The sequence below is a fragment of the Anticarsia gemmatalis genome, chromosome 18 (genome assembly GCF_050436995.1).
Source record: "Anticarsia gemmatalis isolate Benzon Research Colony breed Stoneville strain chromosome 18, ilAntGemm2 primary, whole genome shotgun sequence".
In the NCBI taxonomy this organism is placed as follows: domain Eukaryota; kingdom Metazoa; phylum Arthropoda; class Insecta; order Lepidoptera; family Erebidae; genus Anticarsia; species Anticarsia gemmatalis.
In genome coordinates this window covers 4,851,677-4,872,829 of record NC_134762.1, presented here as the reverse complement: position 1 = coordinate 4,872,829, position 21,153 = coordinate 4,851,677, and the positions used below count along the sequence as shown (strand labels likewise).

General features: G+C 33.3%; 1 protein-coding gene across 2 annotated transcripts in view; it reads left to right on the top strand.

Annotated features, from left to right (window-relative positions):
* Positions 1-105: 105 nt before the first annotated feature.
* Positions 106-21,153, top strand: part of tsl (membrane-attack complex domain containing protein torso-like) — a 68,792-nt gene continuing 47,744 nt past the window's right edge. For both annotated transcript variants that reach the window (XM_076126015.1, XM_076126014.1), the window contains exon 1: positions 106-480. The gene's annotated coding sequence lies outside the window, so the exon portion shown is untranslated. The remainder of the gene's footprint in view (positions 481-21,153) is intronic.

Genomic DNA, 21,153 nt, shown 5'->3' with positions numbered 1-21,153 from the left:
AGAAGCAGTCTTATTTTGTTGTGTTAATTATTTTAAAGTTAAAGTATCAATAAGTTGTTAACACTCCCCCGCGAACGCAACCCGTCATTCAAGATTCAAGTTGAGTCAAAGCGGCAAGCGGCTGGCTCCATCGACGAATCGGCGCGGCGTGCTAGTCGGTCGCAGATTGCCGGAGGAGTTGTACTGACTCGCTCTAAAAATATCGTTACGCGTTCCGGCATTTAAAAAAACAAAATAACTTAAGTTTTCAATGACAATAAGTATGAAACAACTCAATAAGTGAACAGAAGTTTTTAATTTGACCGTTATAAGTCAGTAATTTTGAATTAAGGTGTTATTTGTAGTGAATTCGCGGTATTATTGCGGTGCAGTATTGTTTGTGAATGGATAATCAATGTTGCAGCTATGAAAGGATGTTATCATTACCCTCAAGTGTACTAGGAAACTTATTTTATTGAATTACATGGGATTTAAAAACTGGTAAGTTTAAATTTAAAATTTTTGTATGTTTTATTTCCATCCGGATATTTGACATTGACTTTTCTATTAACAATTAACTTTTATACGAAAAAAAATAACAAATTAATCTGTTTATTTCATTAAGTTGAAATGGAAAACATTGAATAAAACGATGTAGGTACCTACCTATATCTTTTTTAGCAACTGCGAAACTCTGAATTTCTAAACGTCTAAAATGCTATAAAATTCTTATAGTTAGGCCATAGGCAGTACTTAAACCAATATGATCACACTAACCACTTAAAATACGCCAGCTTAGCCCAGTTAAGAACTACAAAGTAAGACATACCTATAGATATTGTTAAAAAACGTGTGAATTTGATAATAATTGTCAAGTCAAACACTAGTTGGTTATATAAGCAACGAAGGTAGCGGTTATTAGCGGTAGCTTTAATTTATTGGATAACTTTACTAAAGAATAATCTACAGAAACTAGACTTACTTTACAAACTCTATGTAATTTTTTAAATTGTTGCCAATTTTCCACGAAATCTGCTAAATACTTATTTTGCCTCCATTTTTATTAGACTTTTTAATTTTTTTCCGAAATAGGCAAGGCAAACGATGTTTATACAGCCAGTCCTGTCTTCGTGAATTCAATTTACTTAGCTAACAAAAAGAGCCGATCTAATCAAGAGTATTTTTTGACACAGGTCGTTATCTATTCAGCCATCAAAATTAATTTGAACTGAGAGAATTCAAAAGCAAATACCTAGTTAACAAATAACAATGAAACATTTGATTAGTTAACTCCGAATTTGGCACAGACGAATCTCACAGCTGTTCAAGATTTCACAATTTGTTTAAGAAAAAACATGAAGTTGGCCGTGGACGTCGTCCATTGCCGTCAGACCTTGTCCGGTTCGTTCGGCACCCTTGCAAAACTGTCATTGTACTACTAAGTTTTGCAATGTTTTCTCATAAACAATCCGGTCAAGACAACCACAGTTTTAATATAATATTAAAATATTTTCAATTACCATAGAATATTTTGTGTGATTGACTTTCGTAAGAGCGAAACGTGAGTGACGTGACTAATTTTGTCATTGGCTTGCACTTGTATTGATTGTGAATTAACATAATTTCACACTTAGATTACGCGTTAAAGTAAGATTTTGTACAGCACGATCCGTTCTCATTATAAATGCAAAAATGGCCTGCATTTTAATTTGTTTTTGCAAAAGCAGTTTAATTTTACTTGGCATGTTAATAACTGAAAATGTCCAAGTGTAGGTCTTCAAAAAATATTTTATTTACGGGAACGTAGATCCTATAGACCTCTCTATTTCTCCACGGCCTACAGGTAGTTTTAAAGGTCATTCGACCTCGGACCTTGGTCTGTGGTCAGTGCCAATGATTTATAAAAAAAAGTTTGATTGAACGAAGTGCGCGGTTTTTGCCGCACCGCAATTCAAGATTTTTTCAATAAAAGTAGGTAGGTGTTAACTTAATTATACCAAGGCCTATGTTAAAAATATTTACAAATTACGATACGATTTCTAAGATTACTTTAAAGCAGGGATTCCCAACCTTTTCTTAGTCCGGGACCACTTTTATATTATTCTTGTTAGCAGGAAACACTATACCTATATACTAATATAAAAAATAATGTGTAATAATCATCCTAAATATTTAAAATTTTAAAATCATTCGCGGATCATATTTTGACTTCTGCGGACCACTGGTGGTCTTGGTTAGTAGAAAGACGAGGCAAAGACTCTACCCAAGTAAACAGTGTTGTGTTATATTCTTTAGTTTCTATCTTTTCTATGAATAAGCACCTATAGAAACAAATCTAAATAGTCTACATACCTACCTACTAGTACAATAAATTGTTTATTCATCTAATTGACTTAGTTACTTAAGTAGCTTAGGTTCATAGTTGTACTAGCAAAGTAATCAAGTCAAAAGCTAATGACACCAGCGGAAATAAACAGCAATTAATAAATATTCGCCGTGATTTGATTACGTTTTTCTGCTTACTCATTATTTCTAGTCTAGTGAGCTCGATTACGCATTCAATTACATATTATTACCGTCACTCTCGTTTGTTTGTCAACAAATTGAACAATGATAGATTTATTATGTAACATCGTTGGCAACAATCATACAGTGAACGCATAATATACGACCAAATTAATTTTTAAACAGCTACAGTTGCCGCCAAATAACTTGAACAATTTCGCTATATCATAGGGAACGATTTCTAGGTCTGCTTTGAAAGAATAGCAGAGCGCGACGGCTAGGGCTATAGCGCTTCGATCGCTTGTTTGGTAGAACAGTCAACCGAGAGTCCTCTGCACTGGGTCTACGTTTAGTTTGCTTTCTAAAATAACTTCTTGTGTGCAAGTTGTTTGGCGTCACATATACCAATTCACTTTTTTGGTAATGACCTTGCTAACACTTAAAATAAAACCCACTTTAAAAAGAAAAAAAAACTGAAGTTGCAAGTTTTTAGACGAAAGCCATTAGTTTTAATAAAAACTTGAAACGCTTCCGTGATCGCCCTCTTCAACTCAGGTAGGTACCTACCCAATATTCGATACACATGGTCAAAGGTTACTAGGTTTTATTGATGAAATATTTCATGAAATTTAAACTTAACATATGTACCTATATAATTATTTTGGGTCAAAATTATTATGGGACAGTTTCATAGCTTATGGATAAATGCCGGATAACTTATTCTTTGTATTTGTGACACGGTGCGCTTTTGTAACCGAATGAGGTCTCAAGGTTCGATTCCCGATTCGGGCAAAGTGCTATTGGTCTTTCTTGTCCGATAAGACTGACCCCCTTTTACATGCAACTTATACTGTTAATAGCGAAACGTGGGTGTATTTCGTACACCTCTGCCTGAACCTTCGGGTATAACAGGCTTGATATTATCTTTCTACTTCTTTATGTATGTAACTTATTCTATAAAGTCAAAGCAAATGAAAACTGCTGTCAAAACTACCTGATAAACTAACCAACACTTATCCAGAACTGGTCAAAATATAGGCTTTATTTTAGCCTATAAATAAACCATTCTAATAGCACAGACATTCGCGCTTCGTCGTCGTGTTATGATTACTTCACATTGACTCATCACTATTACCAAACGTGAGGTGTTTAGCAGACTTAAATATTAGTCAAACTGCGTTGCCAGTCTTTCAATGCAATTACTTGTGGAATACTAATTCTGACAGAAATCGTCGCAATGACGAAACTTTTCCTTTAATTAATAAAAAATGTTTAATTGGTGAATGATTTTGAGTTGCATTTTATCATAAACTAGCGCGGAATTTTCCCGTTTTCACATAAAAATAATGCTGCTCTAGGATAATTAGTCATATTGTGATGGTATACAGCCTATAAGCCTGCCTCAGTATCATTTTTAAATTGGAACAAGTAGTTCCTGAGATTAGCGCGTTCAAACAAAGAAATTCTTCAGCGTTAAATTATATAAGTTTAGATAAGCTCTTTGCGTTGTTCTCATCAATTATTATTAATTAAATTTCATCAAAGTGACTGGCATAGTCATTTACCTGTCAAATCCAAAAGGAAATATAATGATGAATGAATGAAATTCGAAGAACCTCTCCATTCTACTCCAGACCTTTAAATAGTAGGTAGTACTAGGTAGTCTGTTTCACAGTCCGACGTAGGCTTCCATTTTTACCCTTTGGCGATTTATAATTCCTGCAAATAATACAATCTCTGTCTTACTGCTAGTGTCACTATTTTTAAATAAATGCCGGATAACGTATCTGCTCGATAAAGTTACAGTCAAAATTTTGATATTTATTTACGAGTTGTGGAACTGGGACTTACCAGCATAAAATATTGAGAACTTTATCATACCGCGTCAATTTGTCTTCTACTATGATAAGCCTTAATTGCGCGAATTTATGACTTACAAATACCCAAGTGTGATATTGTAGGGTAGTTGCATTATCCGATAAATTAAACTCTTAACAAAATTGCAAATATGAACTTTAGTACTTCACATTAAGGTTGATTTTCATCTGTGTCGGTGTATGAATGAACTAGTTTTGAAGATAATTGCACTCATCTGGGCACTATAGGTCAGGATGACGTTGACTTGTAAGATAATAATACTTAATTACACTTGTTCCAAAACATGTGGGAAATTTTGCGATGCAAAATATAAGGGAGTTTTATTCTTGGTACTATTTAAACAACAAATAATATGTCCATAATAATCATTTGCACTATTTATTACCAATGATATCAAACCTGGTAACTGGTACTCCAAAAACTATCGAAGCACATAAGTATTCAATAACTTACAAAGTTACTTTATCGTGTAGTTTAGAAATCCCATACCTAATGAGTTAAAATCAGCAACTCATGTCATTCCTATAAGAAAATCTCTCCTCTAAAGAACTTCTTGAACGAACAAAGTTAAACAAACAAAAAGAGATAGAGAGAGAGTATTGAAACAACAAATACGCTATCAATAATAATCATTTGCAATATTTATAACCAATGATATCAAACCAGCTAACTGGTACTTCAAAAACTATCGAAGCACATAACAATTCACTCACATACCCCCGGTTTCTGAGGTACATTTAGCGGTAGTTTATCTATTCAATGGCGTTTAAACTCATACTAAAAAAACGCTATTCAATAGATAAACTACCGTTAAATGTACTCAGAAACCGGGGGTTACAAAGATAATTTATCGTGTAGTTTAGAAATAACATATCTAATAATGAGTTAGAATCTGCAACTCATGTCAGTCCTTTAAAGAGTTCTCTCCTAAGAACATCTGAAAAGAACAAAGTTAGGTTAAACAGTACAACTTATAATCGTTGAGTGACAACAGTGAAGTGAATGGGAGTTATTGTGATTTGTGAATAAATCTTAAACTAAAATATTCTTGCCCTTGTGTAACGCATTCTGGCATATTCGAAAGGAACTAAAGTAAAACAAATAAGGTTCGTGTCCGCGACCCACGACATTTTCATTGACTAATCGTCACGACTGAAATAATCGTGAAATATTCGCCAAATAGTCAACATTTCAATAGCTTGGGAAACATCCACTTATCCATGGCAAGCCATTTTCTTAAGACGATTATTGATTCGTACTTACTGTTGAGAAATTGCGGTTTTGACAGCGATTTGATGTCAATTAATTTACTGTTGAAGTCATCTTTTTACGAAATATACTATTCTACTGCTGAGTCATTTATAATTTAATAGAAGGTATTCAAAGTATAAAGGGATGACTGGTATGCACCTAGTCAATACCGTTGACCTTTGAAACCACAAGACAACTAGAGGAAAAAATAATACCGAGTACAAATTTCATTACGCTACGCTGAATTTCCATACAGAAAAACCCTTACTAAAATTAAATTTCTTCATTCAGCAAACATTACTTACCAAGCATTTACCTATAAGTTAGGTATTACAAGGATTCAACTTTATACTCGAGACGAGCCTACATTTCATAGTTCAATTTTAAAAACAAAACAAAACACGACTTGTTTTACCATCTCAGTAACCCGATTATCTCCTACTATCGATTACCGAGAACCGAGCTTCCTATCGATAAATTTTACACGGATTCGTAAAGCGCCTCTAATGGGCTCCGTATGAACTATTTTGGCAGTACAAATAATTTAAATGTCAAACTCGATAATCGACAGTACAGACTATACAGAATTGCGCAACTGAAATAATCCCAACGACTGCTTGACAGAGTCATCTATACATTAACCGTAACCTTCCAGATAAACTAACCACATCTATACCAAGTAAAACAGTTACTAAAGTTAAAAACAACAACCCGCACCGTTCCACCGTCTAGACATGATGCTATCACCTCCATTACATTCCCATCACGTGTATACCCTTATTCCAAGCTCATAAAAACACCACAATGTGGGTTAAAAGATCAACAGCCAATAGATATGAACGGAAGGTCCAATTTAAGAGATGAGGCCGTATTAGGTCAATTGGGCTGACGCTGCACTGGAATAGATTATGAAGTGATTGATCGTTATGTTGTTGCTATTGTGGTTTTGTAAGAGGGGTTGAAAGTGGGACAGTCCTTGTACTATTGGACTGATAGTTGATGAACATTTTCTCTTTCCAGAGCACGGTTGATGGTAGTTTCTTGCGCGTCTCCGTTTTGATGATTTTCAAGAGATTGAGATGAGTTACCTTAGTGATTTAAAAAGATTAGGCTTTCTTAAAACTGCTTGGATTATCCTTACATAAACTTTCAGAAAGTTGTGTCAGATATACATACCTGTTAAAGTAACAACTAAAGTAAAAGAAAGTTACGAAGACACTAGACACTATCAGTATCCATTTTTTAGTTTACAAAACGGCTCTATGTAACGGGATTTCCATTATCCTGTTATCTTAAGAGCTATTTTATATAGCACGAGAGCAGCAATTAATTTAGATATCCTAATATTAAGCCAGAATGCCAGCCTAATTGAATTAGCAGATTCGCCAGATCTCTTTGGCAGTGGTCCCTACAAAGACAGAATGATTTCTTTTTTATACTATTCATAAGTCATGTACCAATTTATACTTCATTGCCTGCTTATGTTCATGAACCATTGATTCTTGTTGTCTAAGAAAATTGCAACTGAAGGTCGATAGTACTAATTGTCGATTATGAAATCTGCAGCCTCCAATTAAACTGTAGATTAAACCTTGAGTACTTCATTTGTGCTCCGAAAATTACGAGGTCTTGAAGGCATATTACTTATAGTACAGGAGTTTATATATTACAAGGAGCCAAGGAATCTTCTTGAAATCATTTTCATGACAATCATCTATTTGGTGCAAACTAACACATAATAATTAGCACCGTTTTTTAAAGTTTACATCCCTAACCCACAATTGGCCAGCGTTGTGGACTCAACGCCTGACCCCTCCCTCATCAAGTAAGGAGACCCTTTCCCAGCAGTGGGGCATTAATGGGTTAAATTAATTTTAAAGCTTTTAGTAAATCGTGAGATGTGTTGGTTTGCAATAAGACGAGACAAGCGCAATAACGTAAAAATGGCTTAGTTACTGTGAGGGACGTAGTGTTGTTGTGATGTTCAATAGTGGGTAGAAGTACGTAGGGTGAATTGAATAATACATCATTTTTGCTATTGTTTATAGTCATTACAAACAATCAATATTGTACATGACATAGTTTTTCCAGTATTTTACAAACCTACTTTATTTTACTCCACTTATGTACTCCTATAACTTAGGTACTATCTTCTGCCCGCGACTGCGTCCGCGTTATAAGATTAACCGGGATTAAGACAGTTACACTAATATATATACATATGTAAATATAACGTTCTATTTTACAGGTTATAAACTACTTGTATATCAAATCTCATAAAAATCCGTTGCATATTTTTGTCAGAAACATAAATACATTCTCTTATCTATCCTTAAGCACAAACTTCTGCATTTATAATATTTTTAGGATAAGCCTTTTCCATGTTATCCAAGGCCTCGATAAATATCGAAACATTAAAGTACGAGGGTCATAACTCATAGTCAAAACCTTAGTTAAATACAAGTACTAACAATAATCGTTTAGACATATATTTCTTAAAGGTTGAGCGACGTGTTGCACAATGCTTTAAATATCATCTTAACATACATAAGGTCATATGTGAATTAAGGTATTTGACTGATGGACGATTATATGTAGTTAACTGCATGTATTTGTAAATTAGTTTTCGGAAATGTAATGACATTAAACAGACGTCAAAACTTAAATTAGATTAGAACGAAATATTTATAAAAATCGTACCTACGATCTACTAAACCAGTGGTCCGCGGAAGTCAAAATATGGTCCGCGTATGGTTTTAAAATATCTAATGTTGAGGTTGATTACAGTGTCACTTTATTTTTAATATACTTACATAGTTGTCCCTGCTAATAAGAATAATATAAAACTGGTCCGGGACTAAGTAAAGCTTGGGAACCCCTGATCTAAACGGATTGAAATATGTAAATGGATTACTTTTCTATTACATTAACGGGTTTGAGGAAGTTTAAAAGTTATTATACCAAAATTAAGGCCTATGCAAGGAAACTCAAGTATATAAATTGTTTATTTTCTTGAATGCGTATTACGTGAGGTGTATGAGTAATTTAAAACGGTGAGGTTATCTGAGGTCATAGGATTATCATTTGATACATCTTGTAAACAATCGTTTACCCTCACTTGATCCCTTTAGTGGATAAATCTACTGTTATTTCTTAAGTTAATTTTCCCGCAAGACTATTTTATTTCGCAATGGAAACAATAAAATAAAGCATTCTTAAATCCTGAAATCGTCATAAGTAATATCATAATTAAAATTTTGTCATTTTGTAGTTAAAGGCAGGATACATAAATATTTACGAAATGTATAAAGACACTTACCAAATATTTATCACAAAAAGTCGATTTCACATAACCCTACATTTCGCGTTATAAATTAATTCTATGGAAATTTAAATCACCCCGAAACCTTATTGCAAAATGACAACTTAACGCAACAAAACTTAGCTAATTTGATTTGCAGTTGCGTGAATTTTGCTGTTTCTCAGTACTACGAATACCAAAAGGCTTTTAAAAAGTTAAATAGGGTTAAACATGTATTTTAGAAGCCACGGGGAGTGTTGACAGACTGGCTGGCATACGGGTGCACGTGACATGAATGAAAAAAAAAGAAATTTGAATTTCAAAAAGGTTCTGACTTTTTTCACTTGCGTTTTTGTTTCTCATGTCTAAAAAAAGTTTGTCGGCTTTAAATGTATGCTAATTTATAATTGACGGACTGGTTTAGGTCCGTTTTTGTGTGATGTGAAATATGTTTGTTATATAACTGAATGGTAGCTAAATGTAACTAAACTAGTCGAGCGGCTTTGACGTGTGTTCGGCATTCATAAGTGCCTTGAAATCAGTTGCAGAGCAGTCAAGTTTAATGAATATGTTGGGACGAAAATAAAAGTTGTTTTGTAATATTGATATTTTACGTGAGTTCCGTGATTTGTGGGTCTTCGGCCTTCTACCCTTTGGCAACTGTGCTAGGGTCGACTTCAAGATCTACAAGCGGATGTTAAACAGTAATTATCGCGATACTTACAACTAAAAATGTCTATATAAATGTTGAAATTACAGTATTCATTTATTTTAAGTAGACGTGACATTAGCTTGGCACCGGAAAATGGAAAATAGGCAGACGTGCCGTTAAAAGGTTTCATCTGTTGCAACATTCAGTTGAACAGCTACTACAAACCTTTACTAGAATATCATGCATACTCTGTATCAACTATGGCGACACCTACCTAACCATAACCTATTTATTTAATCCAATTTTAAATATGAGGAATTTGATAATTTCCTAATTTTATGTATCATATGACATAGGCTCAAATTCCGTTGTCACATACTAATATTACAAGTACCTATCTACCTTCTAGTGAAATACACATGTTAAACTCCCTAAGAGGACACTAAATAAGCAGCTATAAAAATAAGTTGACATACTCATAGTCACAAAATCACGTTACATCATTAACATACTATTATATGGTCCTAGAAACACGTCTTTCCTAGAGCGAGATCATAAAATATGTCATCACACTGACAAGGTGACTTCCAAGTAATAGTAAGCAGCAAAAGCCTTATTTTCACATACTGATTAATAACAACAGATAAAGGACCTGTCCAGAATCAAGAAACAAGATATTTGCCAACAGTATACATAATCTGTACGTACATACAACTTCTTTATAAACATACGTAATCCCCTTCTTTTAAACCTGCTTTAATGTTTTATATGAGTAAGCATAATTTGTAAGGATTACAATTAAGATTTCTCTGTTTAATTCTCTACTAGCTTCCCGCCCCGGCTTCACTCGGTTTAAAAAGTTCTTTTACAAAAAATCTTCCACTTGACTCTATCTTTTTAAACCGCTTCAAATTTTGTTGCGTAGTTTTAAATGTATAAGCATACACACATACAGACAGCGGAAAGCGGCTTTGTTTTATACTCTGTTGTAATTTAACTATTTATAATCAAGTATTATGAACACTCTCTAAATAACAAGATTTGTCTCTCTTTATTATTCTCTATTTAATTTATCAACAATGTATAGTCTGATTTCAAAAGTTAGCTTGTTTGCTAAACTTTCGCGGCTTAACGGCTTTGCCTATGTTAGGTTTAAGAGTTGACCTAATTTTAGTTGCAAAATAAATGATGAAATAGTAGAAAGTTGTCCCGCAACCCCCTGTATTGGAAACCCTTATTCTGATTTTATCACAACATTGCCAAACTGCGTCACAGATTTGAAATAATCTTATCTGTTCAACCTTTAAAGAAAGACACGTTAAGAACGTTTTTAATTGCCATTTATTACATAGAATAGGTCTAACATTGTTAATAGCAAAACATGGATGTATTTCATACACTCCTGCCTGTACCTACGGGTATAACACAGGCGTGATATTATGTAATACATACATACATAAAATATTAGTAAGACATATGAATGACTAGACCGCATCACCAAAACACAGTGTGTTATAAACCCTATTTTTGTTTCGTCGTCTTTTTATTGAATTAATCGATAGAGTATACCATTCTGAGGATTAGAGTAAAACTCCGGGCCCGCTAAGACTTGTACTTTTTTCGTTATTCAGTGTCAAAGTTCCGGAATATCCGACTATTGAAAAACGAAAAAAAATTAATTACAATTTAACGGAAGTACTTATTCCAGAATTTATTTATTCTATCGAAAGAAGATAAAATAGCCGACCTTTCCACCAATTCCTGAAGCTTTAGCATGAATAGGTCGAGAGATATGATTTTTTTTCTCATTTTTCGTTTTTATTTTTTTATTCATCTAAACCGCCGTAGTAGGTGGTCATTCCTACATCAAAAAATTGCTGATACTTTCTTTTATTTGCAGTATTATTTCTAAAACCTAACTCGTTGGTTTCCAGGAGATATTTGAAAGTTTAGTAACATCCGAAATATCCGCATATAGGGCTGCCACTTCAATCAAAATTTAATAAATTTATTTTTATAAAGTTTTAGCTTTTATATCACGACCATAACAAGATATCATAATTTTGTGGCTTAAAATGGCAAAGATTGGGTAATTTTATAAAGGAAATTAAAAAACAAATTAAGAAATTGGTATGATGTTGATTGATACATTTATTTGGAATCTGTCTATAAATTCTAACTCAAAAGACTCAACTTAAAGTAAATGAAAGAAAATCCTTCCCGATATCTCATAAGTATACCTATAAATCAACATTCAACATATGTACTATTACAACATTTTGTTTTTTTTTTCAAAATATTTTTAATTAATTTATTTTATTTTACAATTAAATAAATTAACTAAAAATATTTTATTATGATTTACAACCATTTTTTTTTAATCAATTTTATTGTAATTTTTGTGGTGTAACAATTTTAAGAATAATTTTTAATGTATTTTATATAATATATCTACATGAATTATATACCTATCTATAATTTTAAATCAAATTTTATCATGTATGTACATCAATTGTGTCGATTTTTTATTTAAAAAATACGTAAAATTATTTTCGTCAACAATTTATTTATTATAATTTATACACATATTATGTAACTAGCTGACCCGTGCGGCTCCGCTCGCGTGAATTTCGTACTGTTGCTTATTCGTTTGAGCACGCGAATTGCGAAACGCTCGATACACCTACACATAAAAATGCTAACAACTCTTTTGTCATCTAATGGTTATTTACGAAAGGGACCCGAAGGGCACACAATGTGACACAGGCTCAGGTAGGCCTGATTTCCTGTGGTTACCTTCTTTTCCGCTCTCGTCTGTATCCGTACCAGTTTACAGTGTAAAATATAATACCTTATTATAGACTGACCATTGCTTACCCGTCTGGATTCAGAATATTATTATAGCTACAGACAGACCTATCTGCGCCGGAGCTCTTCACACGCGTAATAATGTATACTTGCGATGATACGTCCGAAACCGCGTAACCCGTAATAATTTTTTATATATCACCGTTGTTTATTTTTTAAAACTTACCACATAGTCTGTTTCATAGCTATCCAATTTATTTCCTTAATGCAACCAATTAATTTGGTTATGTGTTTCGAACAACAGCGCCATCTGTTAGTTGCGGCGAACAACGACAACAAACGAAATTACTTGGTTTGCCATCTAGGATATCCCGACCGCACCGGACCCACGTTAACCAACATTTTTGTGTAATATATCATACAACATTTATGTTTGAAAATCTTATAAATATATAGCATGTTTAAAAGGTATTTTTTTACAATAAAGCCATTAAAATAAATTAATTAGAAAAAACATGCTTTGTTGCGCACTATAACGCCATCTATTGGTTGGTGCGAACAACAGGCATCGATACGGCGGGCGCCGCGTTAACTAAATGCGAATGTTGTGAAATGGATTGTAAAGCCATCTATGGTCTCTATAGGGAAACGCATGTTCAAACGATTTCTACGTATTTTTTTCAATTTTCTAAAAATTTTTGAAATTTTATGCTATAAAAAGTATCCTAGAAACTGCTCCACTACTTATTCTATGCATATACCAAATTTCAGTGCATTCTATTCGGTAGTTTTTACGTGATAGCGACACATACAGACGGAGGACAGACAGACCGACAGACAGACAGACAGACAGAAAAGAAAATTATAAATTGCAGATTCGGTATCAGTATCCGTTACTAAACATCCCCCATTGGTTTTTTTTTAAATATATTCAATGTACAGAATTGACCTCTCTACAGATTTATTATAAGTATAGATTATATTTGTTGATTTTTTTTCTAAAAAGCAAAATCAATGGTTGTTCCATCTGGAGTTGGAACAATTTTAGGGGACTGAGCGCCAGTCAACCTTAATACCGTAACCGTACTCTGCACTTCAACAACCTCAGTAAGGCGTGACTGAGGTACGTCGTGCAGAACTACGGCCGGGTGGCTTGCCTTAACTTTTTTTTCAAATAAAGGTTTATAATCTTATATAACTTTCGGATACTCGAAAGTGACAACCCTAAGTAAAATTTAAAATTTCAAATATCTCCTGGAAACCAACGAGTTAGGTTTTAGAAATAATACTGCAAATAAAAGAAAGTATCAGCAATTTTTTGATGTAGGAATGACCACCTACTACGGCGGTTTAGATGAATAAAAAAATAAAAACGAAAAATGAGAAAAAAAATCATATCTCTCGACCTATTCATGCTAAAGCTTCAGGAATTGGTGGAATGGTCGGCTATTTTATCTTCTTTCGATAGAATAAATAAATTCTGGAATAAGTACTTCCGTTAAATTGTAATTAATTTTTTTTCGTTTTTCAATAGTCGGATATTCCGGAACTTTGACACTGAATAACGAAAAAAGTACAAGTCTTAGCGAGCCCGGAGTTTTACTCTAATCCTCAGAATGGTATACTCTATCGATTAATTCAATAAAAAGACGACGAAACAAAAATAGGGTTTATTACACACTGTGCAAAAGAAAGAAAAAGAGGAATATCAGCACCTTGCTCATAGCACATTGATAAAACAATATAAAATATTCTGATAGTTTGCCAAAGGTTAAGCTTCCATAATCTGGTAATAATCAGTGTCCTTTGGCATCACTTACAAGGTCTTCCAAAGTTGGTGAAAGATTCCTTTCGTCGGCTTCCGTACACCTTACTACGTCAATTGTACTAATGTTAGGGTGACGCTCATAAAATTCTATTTTTAGAGGGAAGAACTATTTTTAAAGCAAGCTTAGGTTGCGCTTAGCGATATTACGTCGTTATTAGTATTACTATTCCATTCATCAAATATTTTGTATTTTTGTTGATCCGTGATACTTATTTTGTTCTTTATGTTTGTTTCCTATAGGAATGTTTAATGAATCCACTCTTAAGTCACCGATTTTATCACTGAAGTAATTCGAATATCACGTCTTTTCAGAAAAGATTTTTAGAAATAATTTGTGAACAATTATTCATAATCAAAAATTTTAATTATCTATTACAGTTAGACAAATTTTTGCAGCCAAAACAAATAGAGTAAAACACACAATGGTTCAATGTCGCAATTTGTTGGACACAAATAATGAGTTGATAAAGTCTAAGTTGCAATAGTTTGTCACAGTGTGCAGTGTTTCAACCTGATACTATTGCACGGCGCCATTCACGTGCCCACTCCGCTCACGTGTCGGTTAAGAAACCTTTGATCAACAATATTAATCAGCATTAAAATGATTTTCTAGTATAAAAAAAAATGTGACAAGATACCTCTCTGTGGCCGGATCGGTTGTGTATGCGACTGCTGGTTATGAAGTGTCAGGTTCAAATCTCGGGTAGAGCAAAATATTATTGGGCTTTTTAAATATATATGTAAAAATATTCCAGCCAGGTATTTGGTAATGTGCTTGATTTATGGCAATCGGTCTGCTTCATGGGACTAATTTCGTAAAAAGCAAAACTTGGGTGAGTTTTATACACTTCTGCCTACACCTTTGGATATGTCAAACGTGACGTTATAAATAAAATAAAAATGCTAAGATATAAGAACTTAAGATACATAGTTACGTGTATTATATGACCTTAAATATATATAAGAGACCACAAGACGATTAATTACAATTCGATCATAATGAATTCGATGGCCAAGGTTCAATTTGGTTAAATATTTGGGTTAATACAAGTCTGAACTATCACTAGCACTTAAATATATAGTTCAAGTTTAATTTAATCATTATACAGACGATATGCATCGATAATATTAAAAAATTATGAAGCTTCGCTGCGATTGCTAAATACGGTTTATTAATTCTCGAGATTGTTTGTACTTGAATAACAAACTCTCTTTTAATAAGGTGGGATTAAAGTGACAAAACGCACTTTCTGTTGACAGTAATAATGACACTTATTTATCATTGAAACAAAGCAAAGAAAACAATTTCTTTTCACCTTTGATATAAATATTGTCCAACGTATTCACACGTTAGGTTAGATTCGTTTCACTCTTATTTCTCAAGGGGCCAAACTTTCAAGCTGGTATTTGAGACGAATTATGAGAAAAATGCCTTTGGTGACTTATTTTTGTGATCGTAGGTAGGAAACCAGATAATCTGGCAAATTAAGAATGAAAAGCAGTCACGAGTTAAAACAAGGCTTATGAAACAATTTTTTTAACTGAAATAGACACAAATTGTAGTCTAAATGTATTTTATATTCCGAGGAATGTACTTAAGCATGTCTGTGCTTTATGAAAAACGCCGGAAGGTATAAAAACGACCTTATTTTTTTGTGTGATGAGCCTAGTTATCTGGTTACCATAGTACGAGCTTCGTTGCTTTCGTAAGAAATTAGATGACCATGTGTGAGTTGTCCAATGATACTTTTATTTATTTTCAGATAATCCTTAAAATAAATATCGTTCAATCTAAGTAAATCGAAAACTATCAACGATATCACCTGCTATAACCTTGTACGCGCGTTATAGCGAATAATACGTTTGTCCATCTGTCAGTAATGGCAGTGAAAGGTGGCGTCCTTGGCTTCATATCACGATTACGTTTCATTGTGTCAAGTTTAATGTGATGCTCGCATACCGGCTGATGTATATGGACTATATACGACTATATATGGTCATTTGCGATTGTGTCATTGATGGTAGGCTAGTTTCGTCAATGGGGTTTATTGAATAACTAAATTCTGCCCGTGACCTCGTCCGCTTGAAAAGATGTGTCGGGGTAAGCAATATTCTATTTCTAGCAATATTTATCTGAACCAGGTTTCAAACTAGCCTTGTAACGAATTTTGTCAAATTCGTTTAGTAGGTTTTCCGTTTACGTGTAACAAATATACATACATAGTACAAGCTCTGTCTAGATTGAAATCAAATGACGGTGTGTGAGTTGTCCAACAATATTTCTTTATATTATTTATTTATACATCCATCTTAAACTTTCACGTGTTTTAAATAAGTAAGATATTTTTCAATGCTGGATATATGACTCCGAATGAATGTGGAATAAGGTAGAAATTAGGTAGTAGATTGTTTTTATAAATAGGTTCTTCAAAGCAGTCGGTAACACCTTTGGCAGGTATAATCAGCATAAGAAAAGAAACCAGGTGGAAAAACACTCTAACAACAACAAATCTAATGTTTAATTTAAGAATAGCTATAGCCCGTTTTACTGTACTTTTTAACTACATACCTGTCTTTCAGAACCTCAGCAGTTTGTCCTTCTATTCTTTTTACTTACAAAATCAAAACGAGTCTTAAAAATACAAGTTAATACTCTACTAAAATGGTAATGAAAGTGTGTACTGCGTAGGCGCAACTCCAAGGATAACAGCTTTTTTATATTTTCTTCGCGAATTCCTACCATACCGTGTCTAAAGATATAATTACTCGAGTATTTTGTAAAAACCTGTATACTGAGACGTCATAAAAATCATAACTTTATAATACATTTATAGTGTTCTTTATGAATATTACTCTGCCTCATAAAAAAAATCTAGAAATAAATTGTAACATATTTTTATGTTAATCAATGTTACTTCCAGTACTATAAACAGTACAGCATTATAAAAATCTTAAAAAATATACAAAAATTTAAAATGTATATTAATTAAAATATTTGTACCCAGTTCTTACGACATATTTAATTATATGCAAACAACAGTTTATACAAAATGTACTTAAGTTATTCAAGTTTTTTTGTAAGTATCTGCATAAGTAGTTAATTTTTATAAAGTAAATTCTTTATTTACGCTGTCACTATTCTTCTGCTGTGCATCTCTATGATCTGTATTTAAGCAAGAATACTAAAGAATAGCATGTTTCCAAGTTTAATAAAGTCCAAATAAAGTATTTTGACCTATCAGAAAGATAAAATTCCACCGTACTCCGACACAAAAATTATAAATCATAATCATGGACCATGACTAAAGCAACGATTGCTTCCAACCAGTAACTTTTAATTAATAGGCATTCGTTTTATTTCGTTTTTTAGTTTGTAAGTCTAAAATTAGTGAAAATGTTGCTTCACCCGTCATTCGATACTGCACTGATTTGGAACTAACAAAAATAGTCTTTAGATTTAGTCCAAGACGAATCGATTGTCGTTTTTCAACATTTTAGGTTCGAAGGTTTGAAATATTTGCATAAACGTTTCAATAATAAAATTACGAACTTTTGTTTGCAACTGAGTATAATTGGATTTAAAAATTTGATCATAATTAATGGTAGTTAATTTGAAAATCATGAGCTCAAATTCAGATCAAGCTATGCTACTTATTTCCAGAACTTCTGAAGTCTAGACTCTAGCTAGAGTCTATAAGACTATGGTTAGCATAGGCAGACAAGGCATTATTTATTTATATTCATTTCATTTCAATATTAACTACTGTTCTGATCACGTACTTGCCTTCTTATCATTATAAAGAACTTTAACATGTAATATCTGGTCTTCCAAAATCAACGGCGATATATCTGTAAAACACATTTAGTTTTCACTAGCTTTCCCCCCGCGGCTTCATCCGCGTGATAAGATTTCCCGTGGTAAATAACCTAGGTGCTAGTCTGAGTTATGAACTATCTGTGCATCGAATTTCATTACAATCCATTCAGTAGTTTCATCGCGAAAGAGTAACAAACATACACCCATCTTACAAACTTTCGCATTAATAACATAAATAGGATCTATAGGCCTTTTGTCGTAAATGAAACAGCATGTAAACATAAGTAACATGAGTAGAATCACATAATGGTTGTATTTCCACACCGCTGAATTGACTTAATGTGCATCCTCTGATGCATAGGACATTAAGCCTAGAATTACGTGGTCATGACATTTTACAACTAACTCTAGGTAACTGGTAGATTGTGTCGAAGTACAACTTAAACCTGTGTATTAACGTAATAGCACATTCTACAACTATGTGTGTATTTGATAATTATTTGTTAAGTATCTGCCGATAATACTATAGTAGACTTGTTTAAGTCGTCGGTCGGTAGTATATTCGACTGCGGTGCGAGAGGTGTCGGGTTCGAATCCTGGTTCGGGCCAAAAAAGTCTTTTCTGAGATTTTCTGTTAAGAATTTCTTAGAGATTGCCCGGAGTTAGGAAGTTGAGGTCGAAGACCTCCGTGCCTCGGAGAGCACGTAAAGCCGTCGGTCCTGCGCCTGACCTCTCACTGGTCGTGTCGGTTATCCGTCCCACCAAACTATGAGAGTGATGGAATAGAGAGTGTACCTGTGTATTGTGCACACACTTGGACACTATAAACAAAGTCCTGCACAGATGGCCAGTTTCAATGAAACTGACCGCCGTAGCCGTATATCGGCTAGGAGGACATTATTATTATTATTATTAGACTTGTTATAAAACTTCTTAGTGTCTGTGAGAAAAGATATAAATAATCAGTTTAAAAGTTCTCGCCCGTGGACGAGTCTGATTTTGTCATAATATAATGTCACGGTACAATTCGCGTGTTTTTTTTTATTGACATTGCTGCATTGATGAACAGTTGCATGCTCAAAGCTGTCCTTAAAATCTATCGAAAACCTGCTGTCAATAAAAAATAAATAAAAAACTGATTTAGAATTGAAAAAGTTTCGGGATCAAATATCGTGCGTGGGCCCCTTTTTAAAAATCAGGTGAATATGATTATTACCCAATTACACTTATTTCAAGGTACCGATTTCAATAAACTTGCAAAACAAATCAAAGATAAACATCGCGTGCAGAATAAAAACAACAATCGTATAAACTAACAGCAATTATTCAAAAATTAGCTCAGAACATAACAATACCTGAATACATAAAAAGGCAAACTTAATAGTATTAGTATTTCATAATTACTATGTGTTTTAAGGTCATTATAGTCACAACGTTTCATCACGTTTGCAAACCACCATTTACAATACAAATCCTATTTAAATGTTATATAATTAATATCAATAATTAGCTAAGTCTTTTGATAAAAACTGTAGATGATTTTCCTTGAAGGCTTTCATGTTAACTGTCACGAAAAGACGTCAATCACGCTTTGATTAGAAGTGAATTGTATTGTCCCACTTAAACTTGACACGCTATCTATAATTTACTGATTTATTCAGTAATTATGAATTAAAACGACACTATATTTGTTGTGTTCGTGACTCTCTGAGAATAGTATTTCTGATGAGTTCAGCTTTATTGTTCACTAGCTGTCCCGGCGAACTTCGTACCGCCTAAAATATGCAAAATTAAATGTCTATTTTTCAATATTTCTGAGAGATTTCCTTAATATTTTTTCCGTAAGGACCTTCTCCTAATAATAACAAATACAACACAAAAAGAATTAGTAAAATCGGTCCAGCTATTCACGCGTTATGCCGTGACCAAGGAAAACGGGTTTCATTTTTATAGATCATCATATTCCTTCTTAAGATTAAACTGCCCTCATTCCATCGAATGATAGTTTTATAATACTTTATGATAGATACTTAACACTGTGATTCCACTATACGAAATATTTCGGCTTCGCTATCTTACAATTCTGAACAAAATGTGGTCTACAACACTCTGAGATAACTATAACTTCCTATTAATGAAAGATTCTTCAATATCGTTCCCGTAGTTACAAACTTACAAAGATCATTATAATGCAATCGTCCCATTTAAAATATTATGAGTTACTAAGATTAACATGTTCAAACGAAAAAACTATTTAGGTTTCTTATAATATAGCAACAATATGTCCAAAACAAAAAAAAAGTAAATTACATAAGACAAGGTAGTTTTTTTACCAAATTCCGTATTTACAACTAGGAAACTCATTATACTGCCAAAAACCGGATGAGTCAACAAATTATTCGGCAGGCCTATCTTTCCTCTATTATTTACCTTGTTGGTATGACCTTCGGACCCTCATAACAACATCGTGTATAAGGTCAAAGACAATTTCCTTATAATACAGTGTCTTCCTCTGTGGTCTGGTAGTGGATCATGAGATCTTGGGTTTGATGCTCGAAGTAAAGTGCTGTTGGGCTTTTCTATTTTATATCAGAGTAGCTCATTAATATTCCGCAGCTTGGTAACGTCCTCGGTATGACGATAGGCCCCCTATAACATTGGACTATTTTCAACGGTCCTGTATGACAAGATGTATTGATGTGAATGAAGCAAGGGAAGTGTGTAAAGATCGTACGAATAGAAGTAGCGTTCTTTGGTCTCTGTCTACCCCTATAGGTACAAGGCATGATTTTATGAGCCCATGTATTTATTAAATACATGTTATGCTTTGTTATGCTTAACTCTACCTTCACTACGAAGATTTATACGTGAATGGAACATCTTAAACCGCCTTTAATATCAAATTACAGATTATATTTTAAAACCAGTTACAGTATAATGTGGAGTTTATATGAAGCTATAATCTTACAAGATAGTAATCGGGTTTAACCTTGCGTTCTTTATTTTTTGCATATATATTTTTCATCTTCTTTGCTACTTGATAATGAAGATAATCGTGATTGTGGAACCAGAACTAAACAATGATATGCAAAATTATATCGTTAATTTGTATATCATTACCACCAGAATTTATT